Source organism: Gekko japonicus, unplaced genomic scaffold (assembly GCF_001447785.1).
Source record: "Gekko japonicus isolate JY-2015 unplaced genomic scaffold, Gekko_japonicus_V1.1 scaffold1101, whole genome shotgun sequence".
Taxonomy (NCBI): domain Eukaryota; kingdom Metazoa; phylum Chordata; class Lepidosauria; order Squamata; family Gekkonidae; genus Gekko; species Gekko japonicus.
This window is the reverse complement of record NW_015168680.1, coordinates 98,333-111,915: the sequence shown is the minus strand read 5'-3', so window position 1 is coordinate 111,915 and position 13,583 is coordinate 98,333. Positions and strand designations below refer to the sequence as shown.

The following is a 13,583-nucleotide window of genomic DNA, read 5'->3' as shown; positions in this document are numbered from 1 at the left end:
ATGAATAATCCCTTTCTTGTTCCTGCTTCTAAATATTTTCCAAATCATTTCTAAAATATATATATATGGTATCAGATTGATCTAATTTCTGTGCACTGAGGACAAGCCAGTCCTAGGTTACAAACTGAACTCTCCAATGCAAGATGCATTTCTTCCTTTAGGAGGTGCTATTGTCAGAAGAGAATAAAAAGGTTTCAGTTTTGTTTTTGCATGTGGGTGGGTATTCTGTTTGTAATAATTGTTTGGATATACTATATTTTTAATATGCTAGTTGTAATAATTTCATGCCAAATAAAAATGTCCATAGTCATATTTTATGTTCCTAAAGTAACAGAATGACTTTCAATCCAGAAAAGACAAAAGAAATGCTAATGTAGCATTTTTTCAATTTTTCCGAAAATTTCCATTTCCCCCCGAAAAAAACCGAAAAAAAACCGGGGTTTTTTTCCGAGCTTCAAAATTTCCGGAAATTTTACATCTCTAGGTCCAACCCCCAAATCTACAGAGATTTCCCATCCTCGATCTAGCAACCCTCAGGGGGAGATCTCCAGGAGATCTCCAGCCCCAATCTAAAGGCTGGCAACCCTAGGAGAGAAAGCAGCAGGAAAATTGGAGAGACTATGGGGGTTTTCAGGAAAGGGATTTTTAAAGAGGAAATGGTGGGAGAGGGGGAAGTGAGATGCCTCCCGCATGTCCTTGTAGGTTCCCACTTGAAACATCCTATTAAACACAGCAGAACAATGGTTCTCAAACCTAATCCACCCAAGGACCCCCACTTTGATTAAGAACTTTTTGCTGACCTCTAAGCTCCTTCTCCTTCATGTCCATGCACCAGACAGCTACTTTCAAACTGTTTCTGACAAGTGGTGTATGTTCTGTGGAAGCTTCTGTCCTCTTTTGTTCACACACCAAAACAGTGAGATCCTTAGCAGCTACACTTTAAAAGCAAGTTTTTAAAAATGTCTCATTGAGAAGGGGTTAGTTGATTCCATCTATTTCCTCTGAAATGCAGAGTCCCTGTCTCATTCTCAGAAAACGGAGAGGACAACATTCTCACATTAACCAGATGGAATGAGAAGGTGAATCTTTGCAAATAACTCATAGACTCCCCACAGACACCAAGAGTATCCCTAACCCAGAGTCCTGGGATCCCATTTCGAGAAGCAATGTTGTAAAAAGCAACCCCTTCTCAGAAAAAAATGTGTCAGTCAGTTAAAAGCTTCCTAGGAAAATAGGAACTGGTTTTCCTATGCTCTTCCAGAAGACAGATCCAGAGGACTGGAGTCACCAATGAAAATAATCTGGCTGTATTGCATGCACAAGTATCATTGAGGGCAATCTGGAATCAGAAGCTGATGAGAAGGTGGTTTGGTTGCCAGTGCAGAAAAACCAGAGGTGATTACAATCAGACAAAGTATGCAGTTAACATTATGACAGAAATACCAAGTCCTTCATTTGATGTTTTTGTGAAGAATGTGCTTTCAACATGATCTGTGTTATGTCAGATGTGGAAATTTCCAGATGTGAAAATCAACCATGGCTCTAAATCACCGTTTAAATATAACAGCCGCATGTCTAAATGAATGCAGGAAAAAAGCTGATATATGAAGAAGCAAACCCAAACGTGTTCCAAGTCATCAAGAACAATTTAGACACGACCAGTCCTAACAGCAAACCTGATTGCTTGGCATCTATCAGCAGGACAGAGTCAAAGGAACACAGAGACAAGGTACAGCCTTCTGCATACTTGGGAAATTCCACAGTATGTGTAAGTTTAAAGAGAGAAACAGTTCAATATGTAAGTTTAAAGAGAGAAACAGTTCAGTGTGAGTTAAGCATCAGCTGGTGGGGGGAGGAGCAAGCAGAGAAGGGTCAGAAATTCTAAACAGAGTTTCATCCTTCTAAAACTACTGAGGCTTAGAATAGCCCTGACAGGTCCAAACTCAGAAGTGGGTTGCAAAGCATGAGGAAGTGGGCCCTCTGCTTCTGCAGCTTTATTGATTTGTGCATGCATTGTGTGCTTTTTTAAGTGGGTCACCATGCTGAGTGAATCTAGACTTGTGGGTCCCCATACCAACAACATTAGGAACCACTGGCTTAGAAGAATCCAAAATTTAGGTACGTGGGGGCCAGGATTAAGCATATGTACAATGAGGTAATCCCCCCAAAAGAAACACTTTCCCATACTGCATCCTAAACTGAGTTACACCTTCTAAGCTCATCGACGTCAAATCTGTTTAGGATTGCTCTGTAAAAGTTTGGGTCTCGATAAATACCTTCCTGCTCACTTGGCCCTGAATCTCAGCAGTCTGGCAAGTTGTAGCTAGCACCCCGACAGTTGAGATTCAGGACAAGGTGAGCCGAGAGCTACCCATCTAATACTGGAGCTCAGCAGCCTTGCAACATTTGGGGGGGGGGGTCCCCAACAGCCTATTTCACCTGCCCCGTTATTTCTCATGGGCCCCTATCTTAGGAAATGTTCCTTTCCAATGCAGAAGAGGAGAGGAAAATGCTCTGCTCCAAATGCATTGGGATTTGGTTTGTGATTAATAAGCTCTTCTCTGCAAAGATTTACAGACTTTTTGTTGCTGTTGCTGCTTCATCCTACTTAGGGAATTTCCCTCCTGCCAGACCACCTAAGCCCAACATACTGTTTTCTCACAGGTCGCCTTATCGAAACCACAAATAAGGCAGGCACTGACTCCCTCTCCCCATACAGAACAAGCGCTTGAAAAGGACAAAGGCAAGAGAGGAAAGCTGATCTAAAAATAAAGTCTGTATGGATAAAGAAAAATGAACAGCCCTATTGATGCAAGGACTCTGAATGTGACATCAGTAAAGCTTGAGGAAGATAACTGTGTTTATCTAGTGTACATAAAAGCTTTTACAAAAAGCAAACGGCTAGCATTTTAACCCAATAATGAATATTTTGCAGCAACAAGCAAACCAAACCCACCCCAAGTGCAACAAAACAGCTTCTAAGTAGATGACTGGTTGCCATATTCTAGAGACATCAGACAGTGAAAGATAAGCAAGAAATTCCATATTCTAGAGACATCAGACAGTGAAAGATAAGCAAGAAATTCCTTTGAGGGAAACAAAGGATATTTCAAGGAATGGACTCTAGAGAGACAGTTTATTTCCACCATACCAATGTACTCCTCTCTACTGAGTATAAGCAAGCATAAGTTTAGAAGCTCGCCAAGGTTAAATCAGATCTATTTTTAAATCAATTTAATAGACAAGCTATAGTTGAAAGGGCAGACGTGGACAAGGACATTGTTAAAGTCACAGGGGGGGATGACAAATACTACTAAAAAGAACACATTTCTTTTTTTATAAACATAAATAAATCTAATAAATAAATGTTTCATTGTACTTGAGTAAAATAATGTTCAAAGCCTATTTTTATTCATTTCACCAGGACTGGAGTATGATTTCAAACTTTTCAGAAATCAGTGTCTGATCTGACCTGAATTCTAATTGAGGAAACAGAATTAATGATGCAGATAGACACAACACCACTTTTAAACTATTTCTCACAGCTGAAGCTGTACCGGAAATATAGGAAAAGGGGTGTCAGAAGGGCTCTAATGGTCAATACCAGCACCTTGAATTGGGCCCAGAATTAAACTAGGAGACAGTGTAGTTGGAACAATATTAGAGTGATACGGTCCCTACGACCCACTCCAATCAGCATTCTGGCAGCAGCATTCTGTACCAATTGTAGCTTCCAGACAACCTTTAAGGGCAGTCCCATGTAAAGCTCACCACAATAATTTTCCTGCCCAGGAAAGAACGCAGCTGGTTCACCCACTGAAGCTGGAGAAACGCAGACCTGGCCACTGTTGCCACCTGTTTATCCAGCAGAACCACCAAGCTATGAGCTTCTCCTTTGGGGGAGTGAGACCCAATCCACAACAGAAGACATCCCAGTTCCTGAGTCAGACCTTTCCCCCATCATTAGCACTTCCATTTTGTCGCGATTAAGTGTTCTCCCTCCATAACATACACTGTCACTAGTGTCTCTGCTGCCTAGACACACACCATCGGCAACCAGTGACTTGGAAATAGAAATGACCATGTCACATCATAAGGTACATAAAATTACTCATAAGGAGAAGAGAAAGGAGGATACAACACAGGGCTATTATTTGTGACAGAAGCCTCACTTCTGCTATAACGTACTCTCACCATTCATCTGTCATATCCCCAGTTCCATTGCTCATGACTGCCAAAGAATGTCCTCTGATCTGAAGGAAGGTCTGTCTTTTATTTAAATATATATATAATAAACAAACCAAAATAAGAACAAAAAATGGATCTTCTTCAGGAGATATTATAATGGTGCAAAAGCTCTCTGTTTCATAAGTGCTAGACAACAAGTCTTAAGAAATATTAAATTCAGATAGGACGCTGATCTCAGGTAACATTCAGGCTCAAAATATGCTGCTTTGTTTCTAATGGATCCTGGGCATCTCCATTTTTTGAAACGTTGTTATATAATCCGGAGACGACGTTGATTATGTACCTTGGTTCAAGGATTTTCTTATGATTTGTTTATCATGTTGTAGTGCTTCAGATTGTAATACATAGATAGCATTCTTTACAAGTCTTAATGACTGTTTGATTTGTGGGTAAGACTATCACAACTGTTGGCTTTATACTTGTTTACTGATTGGGTTGTGTTTGTCCAGATTTATCTTCTTACAACACTGCAAGGCAATTCCATATCTACAGGTCTCTGTGTGGGAAAAGGGTTAACTCTATTTGTTACTTTCGGAGAAGGAAATGATTTCTACAAACTGTTTATTCCTGTGAAGTGACCCTTACCTACAGCTGCCTATTAAGATATTAAGTGTCTGCCTTTACCTCAGGAGTACACATCCTTTCAGTAGTTCAGGGACAGGGCATGTGCTTTGCAAGTAGAAGATCTCTGGGTCAATTTCCAGCATCTCATCTTCTGACTGTGGCCCAAGAGAGCCATTGAAACCAGACCACCAGAGAACCCTGCACTCAAGAGAGACCACTGTTGTACTGTTCTAATGGCAATACAAGGAACACATATTAGACAAGGTCATGGAGGACCTTGATTTAGCCAGAAAGGGTAAAGCAATATCCATGTTTCAATGCTGTATGCAACTGAACATTAGATGCTAGGGAGAACCAAGAGATGACTATCTCCTTTATGCCCTGCTTGTGAGCTGCTCAGAAGCATGGGGGCCAGATGCTAGACCACGTATGGTTTGGTCTATGGCAGGGGCCTCCAATCTCGCTCAGCCTGTGGATACTTCATGCAATTTGAGAATGAGGAGTGGGCATGACCCCATCATGTGAGGGAGTTCACATGATGGCTACCATAGGGGACAGGGGACAGTCATAAAATGTTGGAAAGTTCCAACCCAAGCACCATGCTATGAAAGAGATAACTTTTTTCCAAAAGAGTGCCTCCAGCAGATCCCAAGATAATGACTTCTAAGTTCTTCTGAAGCACTTCCTTCTCCAAAGGTAAAGGAAAGCCAGGATTGGCAACTGGCTTTGGAGATTGTTTTAGGGAAGAATATTTTAGGGAAGAAGAAAATAGGTGCTAGGCAGCACACTGGTGGGCACCACATTGGGCATCTCTAGTGTGATATATCAAGAACATTCTTATGTTCCTATCTTTCAGTTCTGGTCAGCATTTTAAGTACCGTCTTTTTTGGACCATAAGACGCACCTGACCTTAAGACGCACCTAGTTTTTAAAAGAGGAAAACAGGGAAAAAAATATTCTAAACCTTCGGTCCATAAGACGCACTCACTTTTCCTCCCACTTTTTTTGGAAGAAAAAGTGAGTCTTATGGTCCAAAAAATACGGTAGGTTTTTCCCACGTACCATTTTTAGTCAAAAGCAATGAATTTAACATGTTTATAAACCCTCATTTGACAATCACTCTTATCATCAGACTCCCCCCCCCAATTGCTTTTTCTTCTGCAGAGTTTCACACATACTTTTGCTGTCTCACACATACTGCTGATAAGAATGATTGCTTGAAATTGTCTATCTTCATCAACCTGCAAATAACTTATTTAAAACTTGTTTTCTTCTGACAGCTCACCTGTCAGGACTCAGCATCCCTACAAAGAAGATTACACAGCTTGGGAAACAATTTAATAAAAAATTAAGTTTATTTTTTAATGTAAAATTAAAATATCAAGCTTACTCTTTCCACATCACAAAAGACAAGACATGTCAGACTGACGATAAACTCAATTAGCTTTGCTGACCATTCAAGCATTTTCCCCACATAGAGAACAAAACCCATTTCCCTCTCCAGAAACATGCCGCAGGTGGCATGCAGCAAAGCTGTCAGCCTTCACAACATCTCTCCCCTAAGAAAGCAGCAACAGAAGAGTCTGAAATATCTAGTAAAAAAACGAACAAGCGAAACTCTTGATCAGAATATTGGGCACAGATTCTAAAAGGGTTTCTTCTTGAATTGCTGCCATGTGCATCCTGAAGTTTAAAAGTCACCTGCTGGTGCAACAGGCGGGTTTTTGTCTGCTTTGTTTAAAAAGAAGGGAAAATGAAAGAAAATAGCTTCTTGTTACCCCTTGTTAGACTGTGTGCCCAACACGCAAGCCAACAATTTGACTCTTTCATTCTTCCATCAAAATACATCAACTCCTACTCTCTTCCACCCATTGTTAATAGAGTTGTAGAAAGTCTGTCAAAGAGAATACTTCTTTCATCAGATTTTAAATCTTGTTTAATTGGTAGGGCTGTCTTCACAGCATTTTCCCCACTTAACGTTTAAATTCGGTTTTTTCCCCTCCTATGTATTCCTCCTACATATCACTATGGCATCCTCCCTTCATCCCACTCCCCCAGCCACCGCCTGTTTGAAAAGCCAAAAGCCTTTTATTCCTATCATCAGTTCTTGCTAGCAATTTCTCTTTCCTTCTTTTAAGCCACCCCCATTTTTATATATTTACCTGCACAATGCAATATTTAAAACACTTAGGTCCTCAACAGCTAGGATTGACCACTAAGGGGGGGATTTGGTCTCCTTTAAAGGCACCTCCACCTATTTGGGTGCTCTTGTATCTGAAGTTGATCTCTGAATACATGATCTGTTCTAACAGAGGCTGGTTCCTATCCGACCTAGGTGGGGGTGGGAAGTGCTGTCAAGTCACAGCCAACTTATGGCAACCCCATAGGGTTTTCAAGGGAAAGGACAAATAGAAGTGGTTTGTCATTGCCTGCCTCTGCGTAGTGTCCCTGGACTTCCTTGGTGGTCTCCCATCCAAGCACTAACCAGAGTCAACTCCACTTAACTATAACATCTGAACTGCCAAGCTTTGGTAGTTCTAGCCCCGTGCTGGTGTGAGCAACCAAGCCTTGTCCTAGCTCATCGTCTACCCAGCGATTCGAAAGCTTCAGCAAGTAGATAAATTGGGGACCACCCGTAAGGGGGGGGGGCACACCACTCCCTTTGGAAAGGTGTTAGCTGCCAAGTGTGACTTCTGTGGCGCGGCAAGATCAAAAGATGAAAGATCTGTTTCGGCATCCCTGCAGTGGAGCAAGTCGGCCAGGCAGTGGCAGTGTGGCAGCGCGACATCAAGAAGCCCTGACGTCATCAGCCAGCCGACAAGAATACATGCTGTCGGAACACGACTGATCCAGCCCGCAGATGAATCCTCCAGCCAGCTACAATGTGTGTGTAATTAAAAATACTGTATGTTGTCTTCCCTATCCCCCATGAGTATTGTTAGTCCAAATGTCATGAGTAACTGTAAATCACTCTGAGCCCACAGGTATGTGGGGAAAAGCGATCAATAAATCAAAAGTATTATTATTATTATTTATAACTTCTGAGATCCAGTGAGATTAGGCTAGCCTGGGCCATCCAAATCAGGGCTACCTACCTTAAGCTAGAGGAAATCGCTACAGCCTAAGGAGCCTTCCTTCAGCCTAGCTACAGGAAGAGCCACTCAAGCTGAGGGAAGACTCCTTTGGGTAGAGGAAGGCTTCAGACTTTGCTTAGCAGAGTGGTAGGACACAGGTCACTGTGTTTACCGAACTATATTTGTAACAAACCTCCTCTAGGGTCGAGTGCTGTTTGTATGGTATATAAACATGGCATCAGAATGAAGACACTTTTCCATTTTTTTCTCCAAGTGCATTGTATTTGCTTACTAGTTATTATCCTTCAAACACCTTCTGAACAGGTCCAAGAAAATATTCAAAACCAAATCCTTATAAAAGTTGTTTTAGTAGGGAAAAATGTTTCTGACTTGAGCTGCTGGGCATTCACCATATCATTTTCTTCACTGGAGTTTGCATTGGACTCAGTCTATCCTTCGCTAAATAAGCATGGAAATATCTCAGATGAGTATCAGTACAAATCACCCTTAACTGTTGTGGCAGAAGCCCAGCACAATGCTGCACTTGCAAAAAAACAATGTGCGCAAAAGGAAAATATATTCTTCACTTGACTATACATCTTCCTCAGAGGAGTAAGTCCTGACAGCTTTCATTTCAGACCATGAGTCATACACAATTTGTACCTAAAGCTTCCATTCAGCAAATACAGATTCATTCCTGACTCCCACAGCAACTCCTTCATACTTCCTGATTGTCAACAAGTGTGCGTGAAGAGGAATGACAACCTTTCGCTGGTCAAAAGTGCAACTCCTATCAATTCCAGATGTACATTACTGATTATTACAACAAATTCACCCAGAGACTGATTTAGCTGTAAACCTCTCGCATGTCTCTACCACTCATAAAAACTCTAGAAGACCATGAAATATCTGACTAGAGGTCTGATCCACTCCTGTGGCCTGCCTATTCAACTTACTCATCTAAGTCTGCAGAGGACCAACAGGCACAGTGCAGAACTGCTGTCTAGCCCCCAATGAGTGGAACAGCACCAGTTAGGGGTTTTGACTGAAGCATGTCTAAGTCCCTAATATTAATACTTGGCCTTATAAAACTCAAGATTCTGTCTGCCTACTAATATTCTACAGTTAGTTTGAGTTACAATTTTCCGGAAGTAGATGATAGATATTCCAAAACGACTCCACTACAATTTCTATATAATATAAATTGCATAGTAACGAAAAAGCAAGTGACATTTTTCAGCATTGTGGAGGTTATGCTAGTGAAAGCAACAGAACTATTTTATCACCTGTTCAAAGGAACAAGCTCTTATGCAGTAAACCAGATAACATTACCATGGTACTAGGGCTTCTACACTGGTCAGTAATCAAGTTAGGACTTCATTAGGGGTTTTAAAAAACAAAATACATTTTCCATTTGGAATCAACCAGCAATATTTAAGAACAGTTGCAAGGAAGTCAACTGTATTTCATCACCCAGTTTCCAAACCCATAAAACAGTCAGCTTCCACTTGTGAATGGACCACCTCAGACATAACATTACTTCATATCACTGCAGAGACAATGCTTCAAAATGGAGTCATAGAATCATAGAATGTTAGAGTTGGAAGGGACCTTGCAGGTCATCTAGTCTAACCCCCTGCACTCTGCAGGAGTATACTGAAAGATAGCCCTACATACCTACAACATACCCGAAAGATGGTCGTCCAACCTCCACTTGAAAATGTCCAGCGAAGAAGCAACCACCACCTCCCGAGGAAGACTGTTCCACTGCTCAACCACTCTTACAGTTAGGAAGTCTCTCTTGATATTTAGCCGGTAACGACTCCCTTGTAATTTCCACCCATTAGATCTAGTCTTGCAATCCAGAGCAAGAAAGAATAGATATGCTCCATGACACCCCTTCAAATACTTGAAGACTGCAATCATGTCCCCTCTAAGCCTTCTCTTTCCCAGGCTAAACATACCCAACTCTTTCAGCCTTTCCTCATAATACTTGGATTCCAACCCTCTCACCATTCTGGTTGCCGTCTTCTGGACACGCTCAAGCTTGTCAACATCCTTCCTAAAATGTGGTGCCCAAAACTGGACACAGTACTCCAGGTGAGGCCTGACCATAGCAGAATAGAGCAGAACTACCACCTCCCTTGATCTGGACACAATGCTTCTGTTAATGCATCCTAAGATTGCATTAGCTTTCTTCACAGCCACATTGCACTGCAGGCTCATGTTTAGGTTGTGATCAACCAGAACACCTAGGCCCCTTTCACATGTGCTGCTGTCAAGCCAAGTCCCTCCCATTCTATATCTATGCCTTTGATTTTTTGTACCTAAGTGTAGGACTTTGCATTTATCTCTATTGAAATTCATTTTATTTGTCTCAGCCCACTGTTCCAGCCTATCTAGATCATTTTGAATCCTGACTCTGCCTTATTCAGAATTAGCAATCCCACCTAACTTCGTGTCATCTGCAAATTTGGTAAGCATCCCCTCTATGTCTTCCTCCAGGTCATTTATAAAAACATTGAACAACACCGGGCCTAGGACCAAGCCCTGCGGCACTCCACTCGAGACTTCCCTCCACATAGACGCAGAGCCATTTACGAGCACTCGTTTGGTACGATTTTTCAACCAACCATGAATCCATCCAACGGTTGCACCATCCAGCCCACTCTTAACCAGCTTAAGTGTGAGTCAATTCACACATCTAACTCCCAATCATCAGGTACAGTTATCATATACTGAAAATGGTAGTGGTGCAGTGATTACTGCAGTTACCTGCTTTTACTGCACGATCCTTGTCATACCTTGTTATCCACTTTCAATATTGTTTATAATATACCTGTGCCAGTTTGCTATTTACATTGTTCTCTGTAATCCTAGTCCAGTTGCATTTTTCATTGTTTTTCTTAGGTATCTGATTGCACTGCTTTATATTCTGTAATCCCCCTTAAATCCCAGCGAGAAAGGCTGCCTATAACAAAGCATTTGAACCCATGCTGAACAAGTTCCACAGTATTACTCAACTAAAGCCATTTAAGATAGAAGCAACTGAAACACTACTTGATGCATACCTAAACCTAAGCTTGAAATATATCTAGTGCATTTCTGTCCCACTGTTTCATCCAAGAAGTTCACAGTGGCATTACATGGCTATCCCTTCCCCATTTTGCCCCCATTACAACCCTGTGAGGTACATAAAGGGTAACAGATTGTGATTGGCCCAGTGCCACTGTGTGATTTGTTTTTCTTGTTGTTTTGTTACATGGGGGGAACATTTGTAATCTAAAGTTGTAAAATCTACTCTGTCACCTCACAGTTCCATTAACACATTCCACTTCACATGCGGACTAAGCCTGAAGCTTCTGAATCAGGAAACAGAAGGTTCTGGAAAATCCTAACTTGTACGTGTTTTAAATTGCGGTGGGTTGGCAACATATAAAAGAGGGCACACGGGACTTCTGAGAAATGTAAGAGACCACAGCTGCTGCTCCGTCGCTAATAGAATAGTTTGTTTTATTTGAACTGTCTCTTTCCATATGCATTCTAACCTTAGCTGTCAACTTACATAAAATCAACATTCAGTAAAACAGAAAAATAGTTCTAATAAAATCGCATATCTTTTTACAGACTGCAATCTCTGAAAGCACAGTTTTTAAGTAATCACATTTACCCTATAATAGGACAAGGAAGTCAGTCAGCACTATAATCTAACTGTGAAGTCCTTGAGATGAATGCACTATAGAGCAAGCAGTCCCTTTCATATGTGTGAGAGATACTGAAGTAAGCAATACCTAAAATTACCAACATCTAGATTCCTTTTTTTAAAAAACACCAAAAAATTATCCCAATGAACTCTGATGTGTACAGAGGCCAGAGGTCCACAGCTGGGGAGTAGATAAGGAACCACCCCCACAATTGCACTGCATCATAGAGGGGGTTTGGAATGTCCATAAGGCTTCTCATAACACCCAAGACAAGCCTTTGCTGCTCCCAAAAGTTGGAGGAGGGACAACATTTGTGTTTAACTACAAATCTGATGCCAGTTACCAAGCCAGACAAAATGTGTGGACCCTGACAGAAGAAAAGAAGAAGAGATTGGATTTATACCCCACCCTTCACTACCCAAGGGAGTCTCAGAGTGGCTTACAAACTCCTTTCCCTTCCCCTCCCCACAACAGACACCCTGTGAGGTAGGTGGGGCTGAGAGAGTTCTGACAGAAACTGCTCTTTTTCAAGAACAGCTGTGCCAGAACTATGGCTTGCTCAAGGTCATCCAGCAGGTACAATTGGAGGAGTGGGGAATCAAACCCGGTTCTCCCAGATTAGAGTCCGCGCACTTAACTACTACACCAAACTGATAGAAACCCTGCCTGACAAAGCTAGTCTTCCATTGGGGCAGACTGGTTGTTTACCAGGGAAAACATCAGAACTAACATGGAGGTAACAAGTCCACAGGCCATATCTTGCTTGTGCCAAGACTTTCTTCTTTGCTTCCACAGTTTTATTCTGTCATATAGCAACTCACTGCGTGGACATTCCTGGAAAAAATTATTGTACAAGATATGGCTAGCGTGCCTAAAGTTGCATAGTACTATTTTAAAGAATATTTAAAGGATTTTCCTAATATTAACATTTTCCATTTTCTTACACTCCACACTCATGGATTCAAATGGGCATGTCACTCATGTTGATAATCCATCCTAAGAATTTAGGAGAATCTTCCCACAGAAAAGGTGCAAGCGGTATATGTTACCCACTTTTCCTTCGTGTCTTCACTGCAAGTAGATGCACCACAAACTGTCTCAAATCTTTGCTCACACTAGGTCCTTCTCATGTTTCATAACATGAACATTTCTTTGCATTTAACTGCAGGCAGTTATTTCATTGGAGCAAAGATTTTTTTAAATAAAAAAACTATGTGAAATACAAAAAAGGGTCAAAATTCTCACCAAGACATCCTGCTACTTAAAATTTTCAAATGAAAGGAACTACTGAGTCACTAGTTGAAAACATGTCAAATGTAACTTATGTTCTACATCTCTCATTTTAAATCTACACTGCCTATTGCTACCAAATATAGTAAAAGTTAAAAAATCCTTACTTTAAAACCCCATGAAAGCCCAAGATCCAAACATCCATCAGAACCCTGAAATACAGGAACACCTGTACTAAACCTTTAACTATGTTTAACCAAGTAATAGCTGCCCGGTTTATTGGCAGAGTTCCCAAAAGTGAAAGCCTAGATAAAGATTAAATCTATGATTTAATAGTTGCATTAGTGCTGGAAAACTTTTTAATGGTGTGAAAGAATCAAGCTAGCAGAAAAAATCCAAAAGTCACCTGTCTTGGCCCAGTACAAAGACCACAGAGAGCAAATGAGTCTATGTAATCTGGAACAGCCAATTCAGGGTATTTTCTCACTCCAGGCAATGTACACTCATCATGTCCTCCCACACTGCCACTGGCCACATCCAGGAAGCAATGCCATTGCCTCTTATACCACTGGTGATATAGAGCAATATGAGCCCCTACAGTGTGCTGGTACCTCGCTCACCATGCTATCCCAAGCAATTACCTGGGTGCAGAACCAGTCCTGTTCTGCAACACTTGAGCGACTCAATCACTTCAGTAAAAACCATCTGGCTATGATGTCGCCCTGCTCTGTAGCAGAAGCTGAAGAAATAATCAGAAAGAACT

At 41.3% G+C, this 13,583-nt stretch overlaps 1 protein-coding gene across 1 annotated transcript in view; it reads right to left on the bottom strand.

Moving 5' to 3' along the window:
• The window catches only part of DDX10 (DEAD-box helicase 10), a 255,941-nt gene that overhangs the window by 172,172 nt on the left and 70,186 nt on the right, over positions 1 to 13,583 (bottom strand). The window lies entirely within an intron of this gene.